This window comes from Pan troglodytes, chromosome 8 (assembly GCF_028858775.2).
Source record: "Pan troglodytes isolate AG18354 chromosome 8, NHGRI_mPanTro3-v2.0_pri, whole genome shotgun sequence".
NCBI classification, from domain to species: domain Eukaryota; kingdom Metazoa; phylum Chordata; class Mammalia; order Primates; family Hominidae; genus Pan; species Pan troglodytes.
The window spans coordinates 88,472,956-88,498,398 of NC_072406.2; the positions used below are offsets into that span (position 1 = coordinate 88,472,956).

General features: G+C 38.0%; 1 protein-coding gene and 1 non-coding gene across 11 annotated transcripts in view; one reads left to right on the plus strand and one right to left on the minus strand.

Annotated features, from left to right (window-relative positions):
- The window catches only part of LRMDA (leucine rich melanocyte differentiation associated), a 1,132,554-nt gene that overhangs the window by 824,885 nt on the left and 282,226 nt on the right, over positions 1-25,443 (plus strand). The gene's annotated exons all lie outside the window — the stretch shown is intronic.
- Positions 9,280-9,381, minus strand: LOC112204626 (U6 spliceosomal RNA). Its single transcript, XR_002938300.1, has one exon. It is a non-coding gene; the product is annotated as a U6 spliceosomal RNA (small nuclear RNA).

The following is a 25,443-nucleotide window of genomic DNA, read 5'->3' on the forward strand; positions in this document are numbered from 1 at the left end:
TCCAACAGCAAATCCTAGAAAATAAGGCATTGCTTTCAGAGGACGCACGGTCTAAGTCTGGTCACACTGATGTCATGACTTAGAAAAGCACACTATCCATTGAAGGTTATCTCCCGTCGCTTCTAAGTATCATGTGGACATTTAGCAACAGCACAAAGCTGACACTGCTATCATAGCGGTGTGAGTATTCTTCTGTCCTCTAGAGCCATTTCCCACATTTGTCAAGACAAAGGTTGAAGGGGACTGGACAAGGGAAATGGGTCACCCATTCATTCCCGTCTGTCAGAGGTTTGCTTTGTCATGATAACATTCAAGGAGCATGTTTATCTATCCCGCTACTGGAGGTTAAGGCAAGGGTAACAAAAAGAAGAGAAGAAACCCTGTTTGAAAAGTTTACAAATCCTGCCGTGAGGGCTGTAAACAGAGTCCAGCCGGTGGTGGAGCGTGTTAAATACTGCCACATTGATAGGGACCTGGTTCCCCGGCACTAGAAATCCACTCATGTAAACAGAGGAACTGTTGCTGTGAATCGGGTCTGTTTTGACTTAAAGTCTAAGAAACACATTGCCTTCAAAGTGAATTCTTAGGTGTCACTTCCCATAAGTTATGGCAGAAGATTACAAAGCTACTGATATAACATATTAGTTTGATGGACAGAATTATACCCCCAACGCTTCCTGCTCTCCCCAATGACGCACACTAACTTAGTGTGCTGTGACAGCTGCCTTGATTTACCACCAGTCCGGGAGGCCAACCGGGAGAAGGAACGTTCACATGGACGCAGGGCCTGAGACTGGCCTGGAGCCTAGTTTATAAAGCTGCCCTGTAATTCACCACAAATGTGTCACCATTAAAAGAGGAAAAAAGGATTGCAGATAATAAATACTCTTTAATTTATTAGCTAACAACAAAGAGATCAGAGCCAGTTGTGATGTGATTGTTTGACATAATATTGTCAAGGAAAAAAAAGCTAAGTTGACCAGAGAGGTAAATTACACATTCAAGCAGATGCATCAACTCTTGGCTTGTCATAAGCCCAGCTAAACAAAACACCACACAGAGGGGAGGACTGGCCAAGAGCAGAGCCATTTATCTCTGAAAGAGACATATTCAAGAGCAAGTGAAATAAGACATAGTTCTTTTGGACTTGGTCAGAGGCCAGGTTTTAACTGTTATAAATTAAATGTTTTGTGTATAGGATTTGGCAATTCTAGTTGCCTTTGTCATGGTAGGGAGATGTTAGGTTTTTCTGCCTGTCTTAAACTCATGGTTTGGTCAGCTGGGGTGTGTGTCCTACCGCTAGATATTGGAGGATCACTACCTTTTGGTAATTAGCAGATATTGGGAAGGTTTCTGTATGTGGCTTGTGATAAAATCAGTGGCTTTAGAAAAACTTGTAATCGCCTTCGTTTTCTGCAATTCTTCCTCCACAGTTGTTTAGCAATACTCACACAGGTCACCAGGCAGGAATTCATATTGATATTAGACTCGTGGAACCTGAGGATTGGAAGAAACATTTCATCCCGCATCCCACGCAGGACATGCAGACAGTTGTGTATGAGCGGGGCAACTTCCAGGGAGGCCAGGCATCTGCCGCGTGTTATTGTAACATAGCTCAGAGTCAACCAGTGCTTTCTGGGCTTTTATTTTTATATAAGCGACTGCCCAGCAAAACTCTCCCATCCCTTGCTTGGGAAATTGAGTTTTCAGATCTAAGTGGGTACTTTTGCTTTGTTTTGCATATTATGGGTCTTTGGGTTTAGCCTATTGTTAGAACAGATTTCTGGGTTTTATTCAACAGTCTGGAGGCAAGGATAGAGTCCTGTGGGTAGGTTTAAGGACATTGATTCATGGATCAACATTTTTTTGATGTAGTTAATTGATCTGCTATGAATTGCATCTCATTTATTTTATCTGTTGCAAAGCAATATCATGGGGGATTTTTGTTAGATGTCTTATTGAAGTCAATTTATAATGTTTATGGTCTCACTGATCTACCAGCTGAATAACTGTTTCTAAAAGACAGAGCTAGAAGGCAGGGAGGGAGAGAGAGAGAGAGAAAGGGAGTGGAGAAGAGAGGGGGAGAGAGAGAGAGAGAGAGATTGATTTGGCCTAGCTCATTCTAGGTAAAAAGATGTACTAGCTCTTAAAAGTTGCTACTATCTTTTCAACGTGCTCATATATCATATATTTAACATAATTTTTTACAATTTTAGTGTCATTATTTTTAGAATCTTCTGTTCCTCCTTTAAAAAATCAACAAAAATATTTGCCCAAATTTGCTTTTTATCTGTATGTTTTCAAATATTAGTAACATTGTTTCCATGAGCAGATCTATAAGAATTTTTTTGTTGTTGCTATTGTAAAATAAGATACTATTTGTATAGGTCTAGACACCAGGCATCTCCTATGTCTCATAAGCTCTCTAGGGCCTCATTCTTCCATTTCTTTTTTCTTTTTTACTTTTCACTCATCAGTCTAGCCCAAGGATATAATTTCATGATGGAGAAAATAATGACAAAACAAGAGCTTAGTTTTAATCATTCTGCCTTTCCTCTGTCATTTGGGATTTCTTTTTTTAAAAACCATTTTCCAACAGTAGACTTATTTTCTTCCTTTGAGCATGGTTTTCATAAGTGACTTCTTAAAATCTGAATTCACTAGAATATGCCCCATACAGTTTTACTAGTTTGGTTTCTTTCACTGCTTCCCTATCCTCAAGCTTCCCCAACCTTCCTTCCTTGTTGTCAATATTCATAATTATATACTCAGAATTTCACTTTTAGTAGCATCCTTCCTTCTTGAATTTCATGTCCTATTAGGATCAATATCTGTGGAAATTACTATACTATACTATACTATACTATACTATACTATACTATACTATACTATACTATACTATACTGAAATGCTATAGTCTCTTAAAAATAAAGCAAATCCAATCAAGAGTATTCATATATTTGTGTTCCAAAATATGCAAAGTTATCTCCAATTAGGCACGGTCACTTTCTCCTAGGGGTCTCATATCTTCCATACCACCAATCTTTTTATTTTTTAAGTTTGATCATGTTGGCATTTGTTCTGCTATATAATGTATATTATGTTGCTACTTTTTGAATATGTTCACTAAATGCACTTCTGCCTGATTTTCCTGGTTTCCAAAAAGGATTTTCACTCTTCACCTCTTCTCCTCTCCTCTCTCTCTATTGGAAATACCTTTCTTTTCAACAAGGTGTTCTCTTCCACTATCACATTCTGGGCATGATTACCCACCACCGTGAGTTTAGTTCAAGTTCATTTTATTTTAGGAAGTTACGACCAGTTTTATAGGAACAATGTGCCTTTATCATGTCAACTCCATGTTGAAAAACCTTTAGGGCCTCCTCCTCGCATTTGGGATACAGCCACAAACCCTTAGCCTGGCTTCTGAGGTCCACTTAACCTTGAACTCAATGTACTTTTTTAGCCTAACCTTCCAGACTTTCCCTATTTTCACTCAGCCTTTCAAATCAACTGATCTGCTCATAGCCAGCAACATGATTTGTTCTTTTATTCGTTCACCTCTTTGGGCTTTCCCCCCAGACCTTTTCTAGTTTTCTTAATTAGAAAGTGAGTCACCAAAAAGGTCATTAAAATCAAGTCTTTCATTGCCTTTTGTTTTTTTCTCTATGAAGAATAAAATAATTTTATGGTGCAAAATGAACTTTTGAAGGCTAAGAAAGAACATAAAGTTTGGGCCAACCAAAATTAAAAGTGACTCACAATTAATACTACCAAAGAAGGCAATCTTCCGCTGTCCTTAAGTCAGCAAGTATTTATGAGAGTGCTTGATGATTGTGTGTTGCATTTCCTCTGTTGGAAATGATACCTAGAATTTTAGAAGCATAGATTCTGAAGGATGACTTCATAATAAGGATTTTAGGAGCCCGCTGTTACCCATCTCAACCTTGGATGCCTGAAATACACTGACATTCCTACACATGGCTACATATCATTCTTATTATTCAGTCCACAGCCATTGCCAGGATAGATAAAAAGCAACTGTCATTTCACATCAGACCAAGCTAGGAAAGTATATCTTTCCTCAACCAAGAAGATGGAGTATGAACCAGACCACATGGCCCGGTGGATGGGAATTGATAGTGCATACAGTAGCTTTAAAGCAGCATGGAGCAAAATAGATTTAAATCATTCCGAAAGAAATAAATCCTAACAATGGATACATTGTGCTGAATGAAATGAAGCTCACAAAAGAATTGATTAGGAAGTACACCAAATGGAATAAAATGTAGCAGAAAGGCACATATTGGAGAGAATAAAATATGTTTCAGTCTGAAGGGGATTTAATTTACTAAGATACAACTGACCAGCTATAAAGCAGATGAATAACATATGTAGTCAAGTCAAATGGACATTCAATGGAAATAGGTTTATATAGATCAATGGCATCATGTGACCAGTTCCGTTCTTCTAATTCTATGGCTCATTGTGTAATATCTTTAGCTCTCTCAAGAAAATCTGAGGCTTTTCCTGAATCCTGAAAGAGGGAACTCACCTTAAAGGAGTGTATGATTAATTGGAAATAGGTTATTGTTTGTTGGCTTGTCTTGGTCCAGAGAACCATAATAATTTTCTGGAATTAGAAGGATTTTACAGTAAATTGCAATAGAGTATCACAGTGAAGACTATTTAAGCACTTTTTCCTCCAATGTTAAGTTAGTTCTACTGGTCACTGTGCTGAAATACTTAGAGCCATCAACGATCTTCATTTCTCTTTCTAGGAAACTTGGAAATTTTAGGTCAATATTGAAATTATCTTGCTGGGAATTTTCTCCCACATGCAAACATATTCATTAAACACTCTGTTGTGCTTCAGTCGGAGTCCTTTGGAGAATGTAATTCTCAACATGAATGAAGCTTATTTCCAGCGTTATTCACAGTGGCATATCAAGGGCAGGGGGGAAGACAGTGGTCTGCTCCAGGTACAGACAATGAGGGGATGCATTGTTTGTAGAAAGTTTTAAAACAATAATAAAACCAACTAAAATTTTGTGTATATTCTGTTATCACCATGAACTGGCAATTCAGGCAATTAAAGTGATAAAAATACTCATCTCTGGAAAAAAGCTGTCGATCTAAGTTCTAAGTAATTGCCAGGAGTTCTGTTGTATTTTAAAATAATGACTATTATTGTTAATATTTATTACATTTTAACACACTTAAAAGTTTATCTTTTAAGACACATCGTATTCTATATGGAGTTACTCTGGGGAACTCCTAGCTCTCCAGGAAGCCTTAGCATACATGAACTTAGCTGTAAATTCACAGTAGTTTGGAATATTAGAGATCACATCACAGTCAGTGTCTCTAAAACCTTGGTAGCATATATTTCTGCATTTGAACAATATATTTGAACTAGGCAGCCGTAGAAAAATGATTGAGAGATAAAGAAACAGGTCTTGAGTTAGTTCTGTCATTCAATGAGACTACTTGGAGCATTTACTTGTTTTTAATATTTAAAACAATAAAATAAAATACAAACCATGAAGTGTACTATTTTGTCTTTGGTAAGTGCAAATTTAAGTTTATGCATGAAGATCTCTAATATATTTGAATAATAGCTTTACATTAAAAATTTAATTTTCTTTTTAATTGTTAATTATTTCAAAACAAAAGCAAATTAAAAAAATAATAATTACTAATTACGTGCTTATAACTGAAAAGAATTTTGTTTTATGGAGGAAGGGGTATTAATAATTATCTGCTCTGGGTATCAAATATGCTAGCTATGGCACTGGGTATTTTCTTTTTCTTTTTTTTTTTTTTGAGACAAAGTCTCACTCTTGTTGCCCAGGCTGGAGTGCAATGGCATGATCTCAGCTCACTGCAACCTCTGGCTCCCAGGTTTAAGCAATTCTCCTGCCTCAGCCTCCTGAGTAGCTGGGATTACAGGCACCCACCACCACACCTGGCTAATTTTTGTATTTTTAGTAGAGACGGAGTTTCACCATGTTGGCCAGGCTGGTCTCGAACTCCTGACCTCAGGTGATCCACCTACCTCAGCCTCCCAAAGTGCTGGGATTACAGGTGTGAGCCACAGCACCTGGCCAGCACTGGGTATTTTTATGTTTATTTTGGTTACAGATGATAAAACAATTCAAATTGCTGAAAAAATATGTAATTTAATACTTTATCAATTTCCTTTTATCTTGCAACAAACCACCTCGAAATTTAATGGCTTAAAATAAGAGTTATATATAAGGTCACAGTCCTGTGGGTTGGCTGGGTGCTTCTTATCTGGACTGACTTGGTTGGGGCTGGATGGTCACAAATGGCCTCACATGTCTGGGGCTCAGTTGAGATGGCTGGAATAGCTTTCCATGTGATCTCTCTTCTTCCAGAAAGCTAGCCTGGGCATGTTACCTGGTGGGAGAAAGGTTCCCTTAATAGGAGAAGGAAAACTCCATGCTCAAGTACCTTTTAGGCATTTCCTTGTATAACATTTGTTAATGACTCATTGGACAAAACTTGTTACATGGCCAAGTCCACATACGAGGGGTGGAGAACCAGACTCTACCTCTTGATGGAAAAGCAGTAAGGTTACATTGCCCAGGGAAGTATGTATAGAGGTAAAAGAAATTTTTGCAGCCTTTTTTGTGAATAATCTACCACCTACCCATAAGGGTTGTGTTATCTCCAGGTATTCAAGTAACATTGGCAGTAATTTCCATCTTCATACTTCGTCTCAGTTCTACTTTTTTATGTAGTTCATGTAGCCTTTTTAAATTAAATGTATTTTTTTTACTTGGCATATAATACTTGTACATATTTATGGGATACCTAGTGATGTTTCAATACATATAATGTATTGCATGATCTGATCAGTGTAATTAGCATATCCCTCATCGCAAACATTTTTCATTTCTTTATGTTGGGAACATTCAATATCCTTCTTCTAGCTACTTGGAATGATATAATATATTGTTGTTAACTGTAATCATCCTACAATGTTTTTTAACATGAGAAATTATTCCTCTTATCTGGCTGTAATTTTTCATCCTTTAACAAATCTCCCTAACCCTCTCTTTGCTTTACCCTTCCCAGCCTCTTGTATCATCTCTTCCACTTTTCATTTCTATGAGATCATCTTTTTTTAGCTTCCACAATATGAGTGAGAACATGTGGTGTTTAGTTAGTTCTGTTCCTGACTTATTTCGCTTAACATAATATCCTCCAGTTTTATCCATGTTGCCGTGAATGACAGGATTTAATTTATTTTTATGGCTGAGTGATATTCCATTGTGTGTATATATATCACATTTTCTTTATCTACTATTCCGTTGTTGGATACCTAGGCTGAGTCCATATCTTGGCTATTGTGAATAGTGCTGCAATAAATATGGGAGTGCAGATGTCTTTTTGATATGATGATTTCCTTTCCTTTATATACATTCTTAGTAGAAGGATTTCTGGATCATATGGCAGTTTTATTTGCAGTTTTTAAGGAACCTCAATACTGTTCTCCATAGTGGCTGTACAAATTTACATTCCCACCAACGGTGTAAAGAGTTCCTTTTTTTCTCTATCCTCACCAACATTTGTTATTTTCTGTCTTTTTGATAATGGCCATTCTAACTGGGGTGAGATGATATCTCATTGGTGTTTTGATTTACGTTTCCTTGATGATTAGTGATGTTGGGTATTTGAAAATATATTTCTTGGCCATTCGTATGTCTTCTTTTGAGCAATGTCTGTTTAGATCATTTGCCTATTTTCATTCTTAATTTTTTCCTTCACTCATTGGTTGTTCAGGAGTATGTTGTTTAATTTCCATATATTCGTACAGTTTCCAGCATTCCTTTTGTTATTGACTTCTAGTTTTATTCTATTGTCATCTGAGAAGATGCTTGATATAATTTTGACTTATCAAAATTTGTTGAGACTTGTTTTGTGGTGTAACATATGGTCTATCCTGGAGAATGTTGCATCTGCTGATAATAATGTGTATTCTGTAGCTGTTGGGTGAAATGTTACCTACATGTCTGTTAAGTCCATTTGGTCTCTGGTGCAGTTTAATTCCAACATTTCTTTGTTGATTTTCTTTCTAGATGATCTGTCCAATGCTGACAGTAAGGTGTTGAAGTCCCCAACTACTATTGTATTGGGGTCTATCTCTCCCTTTAGATCTAATAATATTTGTTACATATATATATATATATGTATATATCAGTGTTCTGGTGTTGGGTGCATATATATTTACAGTTCTTATATTCTCTTGCTTAACTGATCCCTTTGTTATCATATAATATCCTTCTTTATCTCTTTTTAGAGCTTTTTACCTGAAGTCTGTTTTGTCTGATATAAGTGTAGCTACTTATGCTTGCTTTTGGTTTCTCTTTGTGTGGGATATCTTTTTCCATCCCTTCAGTTCAAGTCTATATATGTCTTTACATGTGAGGTGAGTTTCTTGTCAACAGCATATAATTGGATCTTTTTTTTTTAAACCCATTCATCCTGTCTATGTTTTTTAATTGGAGAATTTAATCCATTTACATACAAGGTTATTACTGATAGGTGAGGACTTACGCTTGTCATTTTATTCGTTGTTTCCTGGTTGTTTGGTATATTTTGTTCTTTACTTCCTCTCTTATTATTTAATTTTGGACTTAGATGTTCCCTGTAGTGATAGGTTTATCTTCTTCTTTTGTGTATTGCCTTGCTTCTTTTCTCTTTCTTCCTTGTGTATTGTCCCTACCAGTGAGTTTTATAGCCATTTTTTGCATGTTTTCCTGATGATGATGATGATTTTCCAGATGTAAGGCTTCCTTGAGCATTTCTTGTAAGGCCAATCTAGTGGTGATGAATCCACTTAGTTTTAGCTTGTCTGAAAAAGATTTTATTTCTTCTTAATTTCTAAAGGATAGCTTTGCTAGGTATAATATTCTTGGCTGACATTTTTTTTTTCTTTTAGTACTTTGAATATGTCATCCCATTCTCTCTTGGCCTATAAGGTTTCTGCGGAGAAACCCATTATTAATGTAATGAGAGTTCCCTTATATGTGACTTGATGCTTTTCTCTTGCTGTTTTTAGGATTCAATCTTTGACTTTGACTTTTGACAATTTGAGTATAATGTGCATCCAAGAGAACCTGTTTGGGGTGACTCTATTTGGAGTTCCTTGATCTTCCTGGATCTGGATGTCTATCTTTCTCCCAAGACTTGGAAAGTTTTCAGCTATTACTTTATTAACTATGTTTTCTGCACCCTTTTCCTTCTCTGAAATATATGAACTACACAAATTCATATGCCATCCTTGTGCAGGGGCCATGCTAATCTTCTCTGTATCATTATAATTTGAGTATAGGTACCACTGAAGTGAGCATTTTTAAGAAATAAATTTTGATAAGATGGCCAATATCAGCAAATGGATTACTTCTTGCCAGCTTAGCAACCCTACTGGAAAGAGAGCTCGTTCCAATAGTTCAAGACAAAATTTCAAGACTGACTTTTATTGGCTGGATTGACTTGCATTTCTTTTCTTTTCTTTTCTTTTCTTTTTGAGACGGAGTCTCGCTCTGTTGCCCAGGCTGGAATGCAGTGGTGCGATCTCAGCTAACTGCAAACTCCGCCTCCTGGGTTCATGCCATTCTCCTGCCTCAGCCTCCCAAGTAGCTGGGACTACAGGCGCCTGCCACCACACCCGGATAATTTTTTTTTTTCTGTATTTTTTAGTAGAGACGGGGTTTCACCATATTAGCCAGAATGGTCTCCATCTCCTGACCTCGTGATCTGCCTGCCTCGGCCTCCCAAAGTGCTGGGATTACAGGCGTGAGCTACCGCGCCCGGCTGGCTTGCGTTTCAATCTGAACTAATCGCCTGGGTCAGACCTACACCTCGTACCAGGAACTGGGCTCATGTCCATCAGAATCATATGAAATGAAAGGTGGAAGGCACTGGTTCTAAAAAAAAAATGACACCCTGGTTGTTACAAAATGAACAGTGAATTAATGCTGGGCATGCAAAAATAAGAGCCTTTGACTACCCTCTTGTGCTTAGGTCATAGTATCAAGGAGATAACTAGATTTAGGCTTTTCTACTTAGGTTTATTGTTATTTAAACTCACTTCTCGTAAGCCTTGAAAAACAACACACATGCCTTCAATAATGGGTCTGCAAGTTGAACTTTAAATATTTGCTTTACATATTTTTTGAAAGTCATATGTGCAAACATTTTTATATACATACTTATAAAGGTAGATAACATTTCTGCAGGATGAACCCGTCATATAAACTCATTGATGTGCCACATGTGCACAATAGGTGGATTATGACTAAAAAACAAATTTAGAATGACATTTGAGCAATCTTGATAAGTTTATGGAGTTGTTGGAGAAGGAAAAATATTAGTGGGGAAGAAAATTGTTGGCAATAAAATTAGAAAACAAGCCTCATGTAATCCCAGCTACTTGAATGGCTGAGGTGGGAGGATCTCTTGAGGTTAGGAATTCAAGGCCACCCTGGGCAACAAAACAAGACCCCATCTCTAAAAAAATAAATAATAATAAATTAATCAGATGTGGTGGTATACACTGGTAGTCCCAGCTACCCAGGAGGTGGAGGTGGGAGGATCACTTGAGCCTAGGAGTTCAAGCTATGTGCATGCCACTGTACTTCAGCCTGGACAACAACGTGAGACTCCATTTCTTAAAGTAAACCAAAAGCCTTCAAATGCATATAACCTAAAATCAGGAATCACCTGGGTTCTCAGTGATTGAAATCTTTACCACCAGTGTTCACTCATGCTAGCCTCATACTCCCAGCCTGCTCCACTCATGCACCCGCTTCTCATCAACATGCTTTATTTTCTGAATGATTCTCCGTGAAAAGAACAAAGTGGGGTGATGGAAAGTACAGTCACTTGGCATTCAGGTTTAGGTTCTGGCTCCGGCACTGTGTGAAGTTTATGAGTCTTTTCCCATTTCTGGGTCTCAGCTTCATCTTCTGTCAAGTGAAAGATTAGGGTAACTGATCTCAAATAACTCTCTGGCATATAAGTGTTCAGCACCTACATCTTCTCTGATTGGTCCTGGGTTATTCAACATCTTTCCTCTGCAACTTATTTAGCCCTAGGTTTGGGGAATGGGCACTAACTTCTCCTGTACAGATTCTTTCCCAAGCTTCCAAATCCATGGCCTTTAGTTTTGAGGTTCTGCTGGCCCCTGTTTTTTTCCCCAAAGCAAACCCTCTTGACAAATTCATGCTTTCCAGCAAGCTTACCAGGGTAAGTCATGCTGGCCAGGGTGACTTGTGACACTCTGTTTCCACAGCTGGCTCTGGCCTGTGCCTGACTGCTGCTGTGTCTGATTGTTACCAGCCATTTGCCCTTTCTTAAGCCCTTGCTAACCATTTTCTTTACAGAATATATATGTTATGTGCCCTAGCATAATTTTTCTCATAATGAAATAGAATCATTTTCATAGAACTTTGCAATGTTGTTAACATTAGCATTTTGGGGAAAGTCTTCTTTATAGTTGTTTATAATCTCATTTTCAAATTGAAAAAAAATTCAAATGCTATTTTTAGAAGGATACATTCCAAACATTAAATGATTGATCTTTACTTTGGAAGGTACCTCTTGGGTCACCTTTTCATCTCTAGGGAGTTGATTCCAAGGCAAACTTGTTTCTGATGAAGTGTTTCAATGTGCTTTATTATAATCTGGGACCACAAAAGGAACTTCTAACAAACTTTTTTTTAAAAAAAGATCATCAGTTTATCTCATTCTCTCTCTTTCTTATGCTTTTGCAAAAATTTTTTATCAGTTTACAGCAATATGAAATTCAAAGAAAAATCAAAATAGAAAAAAACTCTCCAGTTTGAAAAATGGAGTTGATGTGCTATTTTAATTTGGTGATGATTCTACTGAGGCATTGTTTCCAGGTTTGCATGATGGTTACTTTATCTTTTTTGCCTTTTAGACTCAATAAGATATTTCTCCATAGCACATTACTCAAGCTTCTACATAACTCATCTCACATAATTACGAAGTTTTGTCCCCTTGGACTATAAGCCCAGGCAGGGATGGGAGCTTGTTCATTCTTGGATCCCTACCGTCTTGCATAGTGCTTGCTATGTAGAAAGCACTCATAGGCTCAAGTGGAAGAATACTGTGTAGGAGCAAGAATAATATGTAGGGGTAAAATGTTGAACATGCATAAATATTGAAACAAAGAAATAAATTGATTTTGGTGATAGGTGGCCCTGAGAGGGATAAAAGTGTAACCCAGAGGCCCTCCTATGTTATAGTGGCAAAACCTCTGTCAACTCTGATGTCTTCTGCTACAGGTTAAAAAAGAATGGAAAGCTCTATTCAACCATCTAAAATTCTGCCTTCATAATAATGATGGATTTGCTGTCATCATAACTCATTCGTAGGTAATCTTGCAAGAGCTGAACTTTGGAACTACTGCCATTTGGAAGGGTTCCATTCACTCTAAGGGAAACCTGAGAATCTGAGTTCATTTACTTCTTATTCCCCCTTTTAGCAGTAATATGTTCATTTACCTTTAATGTTGAAAGGAAGCAGGTTGAGGCCAGCCATGATGGCTCACACCTGTAATCCCAACACTTTGGGAGGCCGAGACCGGCAGATCACTTGAGGCCAGGAGTTCAAGACCAGCCTGGCCAACATAGCAAAACCCTGTCTCTACCAAAAATGCAAAAAATTAGTCAGGCATGGTGGTACATGCCTGTAGTCTGTAGTCCCAGCTACTTGGGAGGCTGAGGCATGAGAATTTCTTGAACCCAGGAGGCAGAGGTTGCAGTGAGCTGAGATTGTACCACTACACTCCAGCCTCGGTAACAGAGCAAGACTCTGTCTCAAAAAAAACAAAAACAAAAACAAAAAAAACACGGAAGCAGATTGAAATAATGTGTTTTCCATTTGCAAGTGGCATGGTCATTTTAGTTGAAGGCATGTCCACTGCGAGTATTTCGGTCAGCTTGGCTGCTTCTCATGCTGTTTGCCCAATTCAGCACTACAGATTTTGCTCTCTTAAATTCCAGCTTTATCCCATAGGAGAGGTGCAGATTTCTATTTCTCATCTCTTGTCTGTTTTAATTCTTTAGGAGAGGAGTCCTGAGTATAAACAGAAAGGTACGCATGGAGAAATGTAAAACATATATATTTTCAGGCACCTTTGTGAAAGGAAAATTTAATGGGACATTATAGTACTATGGGAAATGGAGAGAGATAAGAATCATGCCCCATGCTTAACCTTTTGGACTCATCTTTGCCAATTTCTATGTGCAGTTCAGTAAATTAAATAAGCTTTCCTTAGCCTGAAACTGTCTGTGATAGTGCGACCTTTCATTGAGGTATCACAGACAGACATTCAGCGTTCAAGACAGGGGCCTGACACCTTTCAAAAGTGAAGGAACCTGTGGCAATTTTAAACATTCCAACCATATTAATTCCAGTGACAGTTATCCTCTAAGTTATTTGAAATGGATTCTCCCTCTTCAACTTTCGAAACTTATATTTGATCCCCATGACCTCTGGGGCCTGCACAGGGGCACTCTCTGTGACTGAGTGCGTGAACAGCAGGAGGCAGAAGCAGGAAATTGTTGATCCGGTCCGTTTATGTCTTTCCTCCTCCTTTAGCTGTTCTCTGTACCTTATTCATGTTTCTAAGGAAAAGCCTTGCATTTCCAAAAGAAAGGTTGAATAACAGTTTGGAGTTCTTTCTTTGAGGGCAATGTTTTTATTATTGCTCTTCCACCCAGGCTGAAAGTTGAGTGTCATCTGTCAAGCATCAGCAAGTAGGCACTTCACAATCAATACTGGGCTCAGTGGTTGAGCCCTGGTTAATACAGCTGCTTCTTTTCATGTGCTCACACTCAGCGCAGCCGAATTCTGCCTTCTCTGTCCTGGGAGGACACAGGGACCTGTGCCCTTCTCCAACAGTAGGATCATTCTCGGGAAGTGCTCCTCACTTTCCACATGGTCAGGAAGTTTTGGATGTCTATAACAAGCACAGGCGAGGCTTGGTATGGAGCCCAGTGTTTATACTTAAGAGAGTGCTGGGGGAATGGTCACAGAAGACCCATCAGGCCCTTATGGGCTGAGTTCCAAGGTGACTGTACATTGGTTATTGTTGGGGAAGAGTCAGATCTTCAGCTTTCCATGTGTGTTGGTTTGATGTTATTACTAGTCATCCATGTGTTAGAAATGACCTTATTAGTTCATGTCTAAGAAACTAATTTACAAACCAAAAGACTAACATGTTATTTCCATTTGGGTGAGGGATAGTGTTCAGGAAACCACCAGACTGTTCACATTTGCATTCTAGGGACCTCCCTTCCTGGTATTAGACTAACTGGCAAAGTAAATTAATCATCTGCAAGATTTCTAAGTGAGAATGGATGATTGCATAGCTGTTAAGGTTACAAGTCAAATAGCCTGTGTTTGGAATCCTGGTCATCACCCTTAATCCCTACATGATCTCAGACCAGTTACTTACCCTCTTTAAGCCTTGATTAACTGATCTAGAAAATGAGATACTAAGAGTACTTACCTCATAGAGTTGTTGGGAGGATTAACCAGGATAATAAAAAAGTGTGTATGAAAATGCTTGGCATATAATAAGTACACAATAAATATTCACACTAGTATTAGTAGTATAATAATAATCATCTTTTTTTTGTAATAAAGGTAATTGGATATGTTCCTAGGCCATTTCATCCTATAATGTTAGAATCTGGAGACTTACACCTGCTTCTCCATAGAATACTCCTTTGCAAGGACAGGATTACCTGTTAGCTGCTAGAGGAAGGCTGATAATTTCTTATTTATCAACTCTTCTTTCTCTAGATCCTGTGTTGCTTTTTTGTGTTTATGAATACATATTTAACTACTGTTTATAGAATATTTGCTATATGCCGTAATATTGTGCTCTTCATCATATTACCTAATTTAGTTCTTGCAATACCTGTTTGAGGAAAGAGTCATTATCTCCATTTTTCACAATAGGAAACTAAGTACAGAGAAGTAAGAAAAGCGAGGAGGTAGAACAGCTGGGGCTTCAGCTTAGGTCTGTCTACTAAATTCCATGTCTATGACACTAGGCTATCCTGCATCTTTATTTATAACTCAGTATATTAGACCTTGAGTTAATTAGATTATTACTAATTTTATATTTATTACAAAGTGGCATTTTTGATGAGTTTTGAGAAATGCCCTAGTATATTTACATACATTGAATGGATGACAATTTGAAACTTAATTTCAAAATTTCACAAGTTAGAATTTAAAAACTAGACTTGTAACAGGAGATGAGTTTGTTTTGATTCCGGAGAATATTCAATCTCTGGGTGATGATCCAATTAATATAGGCTAGAGTTTCCCAGGTAGATCTTATGGGAAAATGATACAGGAGGGACACATTATCAAGAGTGCTGATAAATTCAAATTGTAACTAACCTCCCTTAGATAGACCCGAGATAGTCATGCCTCCTTCTATAGGGACTCTTTGGGGCATGATAGACCAGATGCCATGATAAAGAATGGCATTCCCACAGTTGAGATGAATTTCCACAGGTCACCATATGCAGCTTCCTTTCTCAGCAAGAATATCCTTAACTTTATGCACATAATTTTTTTTTGTTTTTTTTTAAACAGCTATTTTGAGGTATAATTCACATACTATATTGTTTGCCCATTTAAATTATATAATTCAACAATTTTTGACATATTACACTATAACTTTTAAAATTGTGGTAAAAATATATATAAAAATTTTACCATTTAAACTTTTAAGCATAAAATTCAGTGGCATTAATGATATTCAAAGTGTTGTGCGACCATCACAACTATTTATTTCCAAACCCTTTTTTATCACTCCAGTAGAAACTCTATAATTATTAAGCAATAACTCCCTATTTCTCCACTTTCCAGCCCTGGTAACCTCTATTCTATTTCTGCCTCTATGAATTTGCCTGTCTGCTTCATGTAAGTGGAATCATGCAATATCTGTCCTTTTATGCCTAGCTTATAGACATAAACCTTGAAAACAAGATTTATCTATGTGGAAGCCTATTTCAGAAATACATTCCTTTTGATGGCTGAATAATATTCCATTGTAAACATAATATTCTGGAATGAAGATGTGGATTCCATCTATAGCTGTCAATCTTGTGAGTAAAATCACCAGTTTTGTGTGAAATGTCTCATTTGACACAACCAACTTGGAAAACATGTTGAGGATATTTCTACAATGGTACCCAATCTATTGACCCTTGTATTATTATTTATTCGGTGTTTTTCTTGAAATCAGTTCACTTTTAAATGTCTTAAATATTTATCTTATTTTGTCCTAATTAATGTTCATGAAGTCCATAGGTTGACGTAATATTACATATTGCTATTAAAATGATTTACATATATTTGTTCTGTATACCTCCTAGAATGTATCTTCTACCTCAGCCACATATAGGCTGTCAATAACTTCTCTAATTCTCAAACTTGAGGGGTGGGCTGTGTGTCAGAACATACTAGAGTGCCAGATTCCCTATGGAACAGAAATGAAGAGGAGAGGAATTGTAACAAATATAACCTGGTGTGAAGGCCAAGGTTAACCCTAACCCAAACCCTAACCCTGGGAGTCAATTAGTAGGTTCAAGTCTGGGCTAAAACTGCTTCTAATCAGCTGTGTGATCTTGACACATAGTCCTCTGTGCCTTAGTTTCCTCTCTGTCTTAAGCAGGTTGAAGTAGATCATCTCCTCCTCTTGCTCATTCCTGGATGTCCTGCTTCTCTCCCACATTCAGGAATGACAGGGCTAGTGTGTGCTTCTGCACTTGCCCTCCATGGGGCTGTACTGGAGGGATTTCCATTTCTTTGGCTTCACGGTATTTACACCTCTCTCTTTTCACTTCTCTCACCCCTCTTATATTAGATCAAACTCGATCTGATGTAACTCTTAATGATTTCCTTTTAAAGGAGGACATTAGGAGAGCCTGCATCAAGGACATCACTTACCTTCATTTAGAACTGTGGGCATCTGCGCTGTGTCCATTTCTTACAGCGATAAAATGGCAGTAAATCAGAAAAAAATGCCATGCCCTTCAGAACCTTGAGAATGAGCTCCTGAGCATTCTGCTTACAGGGATGTAGGCTTGTCAGTGAGTAAATCAGCTCTGTCCTTACGCCCCCATTGCATCAGGGAAATCTCTGACTTTGTGGGATAGGTTTGACGTGTCAGTCAATCTCTCTCTACCCCCATTTGAGACTGAGAGTGCATCTCTCCCTTGTTTTCTCTGAGCATGTTTAGTGAGCTTATTGGCCCCCTAGGTTTCATTGCCAGCCACAGCTTAGTCCTTGTCAGAGAGATTATTATATGAACCCTAGGTGATTTCTGACTGCAGAAGGTCCCTGGATTTACATTTTTGCATTCCAAAGTCAGGAATATAAATGACTAATGGAACACTGGGCCACCGAATATTTATATATCTATTTTGAAATTTACATTTCTCCCTTTCTTATGATGGGGTTTGCTGCTCCCGGGGTCGCAGTTGATGGGCCAGTAGCATCCGTGGTGACATAAAGCAATCATCTGGGGAGAGTGCTTCCCAGCCCCAGTGGCGCACTGTGATGTGCTGCAGGTTATTATGCCAGCAATTCAGCAGTAATCGAACCCCCCATCTCCTTGGCCCTATCCCTGCTTCCCTTTTATGATGTCCAATAAATTTTACATGCTCCAATTTGCCTCATCCACCACCTAATACTGTTTGAATTAAGAAGAATCTCTTCCATAGCTTTCAACAATGGGAACTTTGCTTTCTCCAAAATTATTTATAAAGGCCACTCATGACTGTGCCAGAACGGAGGCTGGACTGTGCAGGTAGAGACAATGCACCTATGCTGGTCCATATAGAAGATGGGGTTGCCCAGTTGTTGAACTTGCTGACTACATGATATATTGAGATGGAAGAGGATGTCTATAGATACATACTATATCTATATGTATGTATGTTTTGAATGAAAAAATTGTGTTAAATTAGGAATTTTTTAAAAGGTAGAGCATCCATTTGAAAGTTCCCTGGTCCCTGATACTTTTCACGATATATGGTACATTTAATAATAGCAGTAACAACAATAATAGCAACACTACTTAAGCGTTTACTACTCGCTGAATTATTCTAAGCCCTTTGCATGCATTTTAAAATTCCAACAGCCCCATGAGATTGAGCCTTTTTGTAAACCTGCTTATAAAGGTGGAAATAAGTTCAGAGAGGTTAAGTTCCTCAAGATTACATAGCTAGTAAGCAACAGGGCTAGGACTAGATGTTGTATTGTCTGATACCTGTGTTTAACATCACCTAATACCACCATGTGGTGTAGGCAGGAAGCAGAGATCTTGAGATGAATGTTAGTACATTTCTCATTCACTCAAGCCACTCACCTTTTCTCATTCACTCAAGCCACTCCCCTTTTTGTTCCCCGTCAGTATTTACAAAGCATCTATTCTGTGCACACCCTGTTCTGAACACTGAGTATCAATACAGCAGTGAAGATGACCTGCAGTCCCTACTCTTGTGGAGTTAATATTTTAATACTTGTAGTCAGACAATAGACACGTAAAGAAATAAACCATGCACTTTCTAACATTGGTGTCTCAAAGAAAATGCATGAGAGCAACGCAATGGAAAGTGTCCAGTTGGGGAGGGGAGCTATTTTCACTAGGATGCCAACAAAGGCTTCCCTGAAGACTGGGTATTTGAGCTGAGACCTAAATGTGAAGATGGCTGGGAGCTGGTGTATGGAGCATAGGGTTCGCTAGAGGAAAGGCAGCTGTAAAGACCCAAGTCAGGAATCAGTGTCTTGTGTTGGAAAGCCAGGAGGAAGACCAGAGTGGCTGAAGCATTATTAGCTGTAGAGAGAGAGTAGATTATGAAGTCAGGAGATTGGCAGACCTCAAGGCGTGCAGAGCAGGGCAGGGAGTGTGGATGCCGTGGTGTTTTCAGTTCTTTCAATCAATATTTTACTGCCTGCAGCCCATTTTCTTTTACAGCCTGTCTTCTTTTCCTTCTGCTTTGACTCGAGTCTTACCTCATAATGGGCATTTTAATCCTCTCTGTGATGCAATCCAATGCTTCTTGCTGGGCACCTTGCTTTGTTCCAGCTCAGGGCAGCATTAAAAAAGAACAGAGGAAGTCTCCAGCCGAGAGGGGCTCAGGAAGGGGTGCAGGTTGCAATCTAAGAGCTTTAATTAAATCAATGCCATGCACATCCTGTCCACAAAGCTGGGGGCAATTGCATGCTCTTTACTGACGCCATGATATACACTTAAGAGCTGTGTGACTTCACAGAAGCAATTAAATTGGCCTGTTTAATCAGTGGTAAGGCCACCATCAATAACAATTATTATTTTTATTGATTTGATAAGTGCACAGTAGAAATAATCACAGAGAATAGCTGTCTCTTTCCCCCTGTCCTTTGCCTAAATGCTAAACCCTAGGCTACCCAGGCCAAATCTATAGTGACCTCTTGAACAGTTTTACTACAGATCCATATGTAATCAAGAATTCCTACCTTGGCTAGGCGGCTCATGCCTGTAATCCCAGTACTTTGGGAGGCCGAGGTGAGTGAACTGCATTAACTCAGGAGTTCGAGGCCAGCCTGAGCCACATGGCAAAACTCCATTTCTACAAAAAGTACAAAAATTAGCTGGCTGTGGTGGCATGCACCTGTAATCCCAGCTACTTTGGAGGCTGAGGTGGGAGGATCACTTGAGCCTGGGAGGTAGAGGTTGCAGTAAGTCAAGATCATGCCACTGCACTCCAGCCTGGGCAGCAGAGTTAGACCCTGTCTTGGAAAAAAAAAAATTCCTACCTTATAAAATTTCCATGCTAAAAAAAAATAATCCATGCTTTTTCATTGAAACAGAACTTTTCAACTTTCCAGTCCTTTGATTGGTAACAAAGGAATGCTCCCTATGGCAAATAATTAAATCTGCATTTTCTCTTTCAGCCTCATCCATCTTGTTTATTGTTTTCCTATAGCTCAAACTATGATCTCACTTTGGCCAGAAATGTAGGTTCAGTGACAGAAAACAGGCTTGGACATTGCATAGCTGTGGATATATACACGATTATGTGGATGTTACAGAACCTAAAGGAAGATCTAAGTGGCATTATAAGAAGCTGCTTTTACCCCAAGACTTATTATCTTTCTCCATCTCACTTATAGTTTGGCATCTTTGCATTTGTAGTTCCAAAAATCTGAATTACTTCCCCTCGCCTTCTTGTGAATTAATTCCATATACTTGTGACCATGGGAGAGAAGCAGACTCAAAGTATACCAAAATTGGAGTCCAGCCTTGGGGAATGAAAGAGTGAACCTTGGTTCAGGGAGAAAGAAGGGGCCCTGATTTATGTGTGCAGTCACTCAGTAAGAAAAGCTAAAATGTGTATGGGCTACATCCCTCTCCACTATCCCACTGTGAGAGATCCATGAAGGAATCGGGAGGGATTGTTGGTCTTCCATGGTACTTCTCCTGGAGGATAGCATATGTTATTCCCACCTGACTTCATTAAAGGTAAAGGTCTCAGGAATCTTGAATGACAATCACAGAGATGCCCCCATTCCACCATTCACCTTGGATTTTTGGCCAGGTTGGCTTCCTGGGGGAAGAGGGTTACAATTTGTCTACTAATATATGGACACATTGGTAAACTAAATTTAAATCCTCCTCAATGGACTTGATGCCACATGGGACTTGTATGGGGCATTGCTCTCACAGTTCTCATTCAAGAGCTGCTTTGTTTCCAGATAGTTCTACAGCTCTTCAATAGAACCTGGAATCCATGGTCTGTGAGGAGAAACAGTGACCCAGGTTGTGTCAGATGTTTTTATACGTACCATGAATGGCTTCTGACGTCACAAAGGTTTGGAAAATGCATTAAATTCGGTTTACCTCTTAGGCATTAACAAGATACATTAGCATGAGGGCTTTGAGATTCTAGAATAATTTCTCAGCATTTTCCAAACAGACTCAGTCAAGGAACCCTTTGTCAGAGTAGGCCTATTCCCCAGAATATACATTGGAAAAGCTGGTCTGGAGGCCTGTATTAGTTTGTTCTCACACTGCTATAAAGATACTACCTGAGTCTGGGTAATTTATAAAGAAAGGAGGTTTAATTGACTCACAGTTCCACATGGCTGAGGAGGCCTGAGGAAACTTACAATCACGGTGGAAGGCAAAGGAGAAGCGAGACACAACTTACATGGCAGGGAGAGAGAGCAAAGGGGGAACTGCCAAAAACTTTTAAATCCATCAACTCTCATGAGAACTCACTCACTATCATGAGAACAGCATGGAGGAAACTGCCCCCATGATCCAGTCACCTCCCACTGGGTCTCTCCTTCAACATGTGGGGATTACAATTCAAGATGCGATTTGGGTGGGGACACAGAGCCAAACCATATCAAGGACTAACCACTTATTTTTTTTTCTTGTAGGCTTGCATATGTACCTATACATGGGGTGAGCATCCTCTCACTTAGGGCAAAATTTTTAGTGAGGAATTCTATGACAGTGCTACATAGATTGTATATATGATATCCCTGTTCCCAAATGTAAACATTTCCACATGTATCCCTTCTAGACCAAAACTTTTTTATCTGGCTTCATGGAAAGCTGTAGTGTTTTGGGCTAGTATTTACCATTAGATCTAAAAACGGTGCATCCTTGGATTCCTTTTGTTGAATTTTGTGTAAATATTTAGGGTATTTACACCTTGACAACCAATGACTTTAAAGTTTAAAAACTGATATTTAACTGACTTTTATACTTACTAATATCACATTATAGATGCTAAAGAATCATTGTAACCATTAGACACCAACGATTTCATTCAGAGTTTGTTAAAATCACGTTGCCTTTTTTACTATTTTTAAATAGTATGATACCTAATCTGTTCATTGCTTGCGTGTAACTTTCCTAAACTTTGCCATACCTCCATATAACTTGTACTATTATGTACCCAGTATGTGTGACAGGGTTCCCTGATGGCAATCTCCAAAGAAATACAATTTGGGCATAAAGTAATGGTGCCTAAATTCTGCCCAGAAATGTTCTGAAATGGGGGATAGGGTTGAGGTGACATGTAGTTCCCTCTCCAGAAGCAGGGAGGTGGAGGCAGGCTCCTGTGTCCTCCAGTATGTTTCCCATCCAGTATCCCTGGATCAGGTGAATGAAAAGGGCATTAACTAATGGGGATATTACAGGATGAGGTCAAATGATCCATGTAGAGTTCATACCAGCATACCTGCCATATAGGAAATATCCAAGTAATTCTATTGTTGTCATGGTTTTATTGTCTTCAAATATCTTTATTTTCTTTTATGGATTTTTACATACTACCTTTTTTTAGACAGAGCAGGATTTACTTTTTTTTAGACAAAGCAGGATATATATTTCTAAACATTTGAAGATATTTGAAGGTATTTGTCATCATCACTTAGTATCCCAGGTATCCCAACCATTCCATCTTAATAGTATCTGAGTCATTCATAGTATATCCTAGACTGTTTCAGGATCACCAGTTCCAAATATTGGAGTAAATTATTAAACAAGTCTTTTAAGATCTTATGAAGATCTTAAAATAGACCAGGAAGAGAAGTATACTTGCCCATATTTCCTCCATTTAGTTAATCCCATCTAAACTTGCTGCACATAAATTGGAAGAATTAAATAAATGAGTTGTGAAAATGGTGTTTTTACCATCAAATTAGGTATGGATCATCTGGCTATAACGGGCCTGGTGCACAATCTGTGCATATTCATTTGAAAACCAACTGGGATGTTTAAAAAAGTGAGCAGGTCAATAAGAATACAATGATTTCTGTAGACTGGTAATGCATGGCCAGGCATTAAAAGTGGATATTGTATGCATCTGTGTGTGTGTCTTGGAAAAGTCAAGTAGAACTTGATTTGGGTAAAACCCAAATGTTTCTGTGTTCTTTCTAGTCAGTTAGTTATTTTGTTTAGTTAGAACATAGTACCACTAAGGTAAAGGTTACGTATTTTATTCTTGTGAGAGCTGCTTTGCTATGTATCAGGGCAAAAAAAGAATGATGGAACATCTCTACTTTTTATAAAAATTAGATCAACAATCACTGTAATGGTAGAAAAAGAGAGTATATGTGTTTTGATATTGGAGCGGTTTTTACAAAAATCATGTATGTCAATTTTACACAGGATCACTCACTGCTTTTCTGCTCTGAAGGATGAAGGTCACAACTTTCCCTACCATTCCCCTACCTCTCAATTTTTGTTAGTTACATTGTTATCATTATATTGTTAATGACAATTGCATTTTCCTCTATAACAATGCTTTCCATAGTTGTTTAGTGTTGGCTCCATATTTAAGTGAACTCAGAGCTCAGTGGAAGTTCTTTGGATGATAGCTCTCCACTCCTGAATTCTTACTCCAACCCTAATTGGCTGGGCTTTCTTCTATGTTTTTCAAAAAGGGCTCATGAGGCCTGAATTTCTTAAGTTCCATGCTTGTTATATTTGAATGATATTTTAGTTGGGTATAATAGTTTTAGGCTATATATGATTTACATATATATAGAAATATTTCTTCATTGTTTCCTTGTATTGAATGTGATTCTGGATAAGTATGAGGTCAGACTGACTTTTCTTCCTTGTAGGAGATTCTTTTTTCTTCCATCTGGTTGTCTAGAGATTTTTTTCCCCTGAATTTTAGTAACTTAATTAAGATTTATTTGATTGTTCTTCATTCTTTGTATCATTTTTTTAACTTGCTAAACTCTTTTGAACTATATTTTTTTCTTCATTCTGGGGACTTTTTAAAGTATATATTTGAATATATTTTCCGTCACATTAATTGTACACATACAAATATTACTGTCTTTATTTCCTATGAGTCTTAAATTATCTAATTATTTTATTTTATTTTTCATATGCATTCACTGTGATTATGTCAAACTGTTGCTCTGTCAGTAATTTGATTTTTAGTGTGACCCCTCTGCTCTTTGATCTTTCCAAATTGCTTTTTACTTCTGAACCATATTGTTTTGGTCTTTGTTTCTTTAGGTCTTCTTTTTAAATCCATTAAATTGTGTGTGTGTTGGTTTTTTGTTTCATCCTATTTGTAGTTGGCTGAGCTTCTTGGATATATGAAAAAATTTTGCAGTAGATTTGGTGAGTTTTTGCACAGTATTTCTTTCAATACTTTTCCTTCACAATCTCTTCCTCTTCTCTTTATATTAACACCATATACATATATGTTAGATCTTTTCATATTGTTCCACAGGTCATTGAGGCTGTATTCATTATCATTGTTTTCCTATTTTCCAGGTTGGATAATTTATTTTTATGTATCTTCAAGTTCACTAAATCTCTCCTCCATTATCTTCATTCTGTTATTGAGACAATCTAGTGAATCTATCTATCTATCTATCTATCTATCTATCTATCTATCTATCTATCTTTCTTTCTTTCTTTCTCTCTTTCTTTCTTTCTCTCTCTTTCTTTCTTTCTTTTGTTAATTCTTTTGTTCATTCTGTCATTCTTTCATTCTGTATTTCTGTTTTTGCTGTTGTTGTTGAGAATGGGTCTCCTGTTCACCCAGGCTGGAGTGCAGTGATGCAATCGTGGCTAACTGTAGCCTTGAACTCTTGGGCTTAAAGATCCTCCTGCCTTGGCCTCCCTAGTAGCTGGGTCTACAAGCATGTGCCACTATGTCCAGCTAATTTTTTTTTCTTTTTTGCAGTGATGGGGTCTTGCTCTGTTGTCCAGACTGGTCTCAAGCCCCTGGGCTCAAGTGATCCTCCCACCTTGGCCTCTCAAAGTGTCAGGATTACAAACATGAGCCACTGCACCTGGCCTCTAGTGAATTTTTTGTTTCACATGCTGCATTTTTCAGATCTAAAATTTCTAAGTTTTTTATAGTTTTTGTATCTTTCCTGAGAGCTTCTACTTTTCTACTAATTTAAAGCAAGCTCAACTTTATCTCATGGACCATGCAGCTATAATAGGTGCTTTGATGTGTTTATTTGCTAATTCCAACATCTGAGCCATATATGTGGATTATTTTTTTTACACAAATGTGACTAATACTTATTTGTATATTTAGTAATTTTTGGCTTGTATCCTGGGCATTTTGAACATTATGTTGCTTCAATATTGGATATATTACAACTCTGTGAAGAATATTAATATTTACTTTTTTGTTTTATGAAGAATTAGCCTCATTTCTTTCAGACTATGGGTTCTGTCTTGCCTTTCGTGGGTTCCAATCTTGATTCAGTTTTCAAAGCCTTTGACATCCTCCTCTTGATCTGTCTGTGCCTGTACACTCAAGAGTTAGTATGAAACCTGGATGGTGGTTTACGATCCTCATTCCGTTCTCA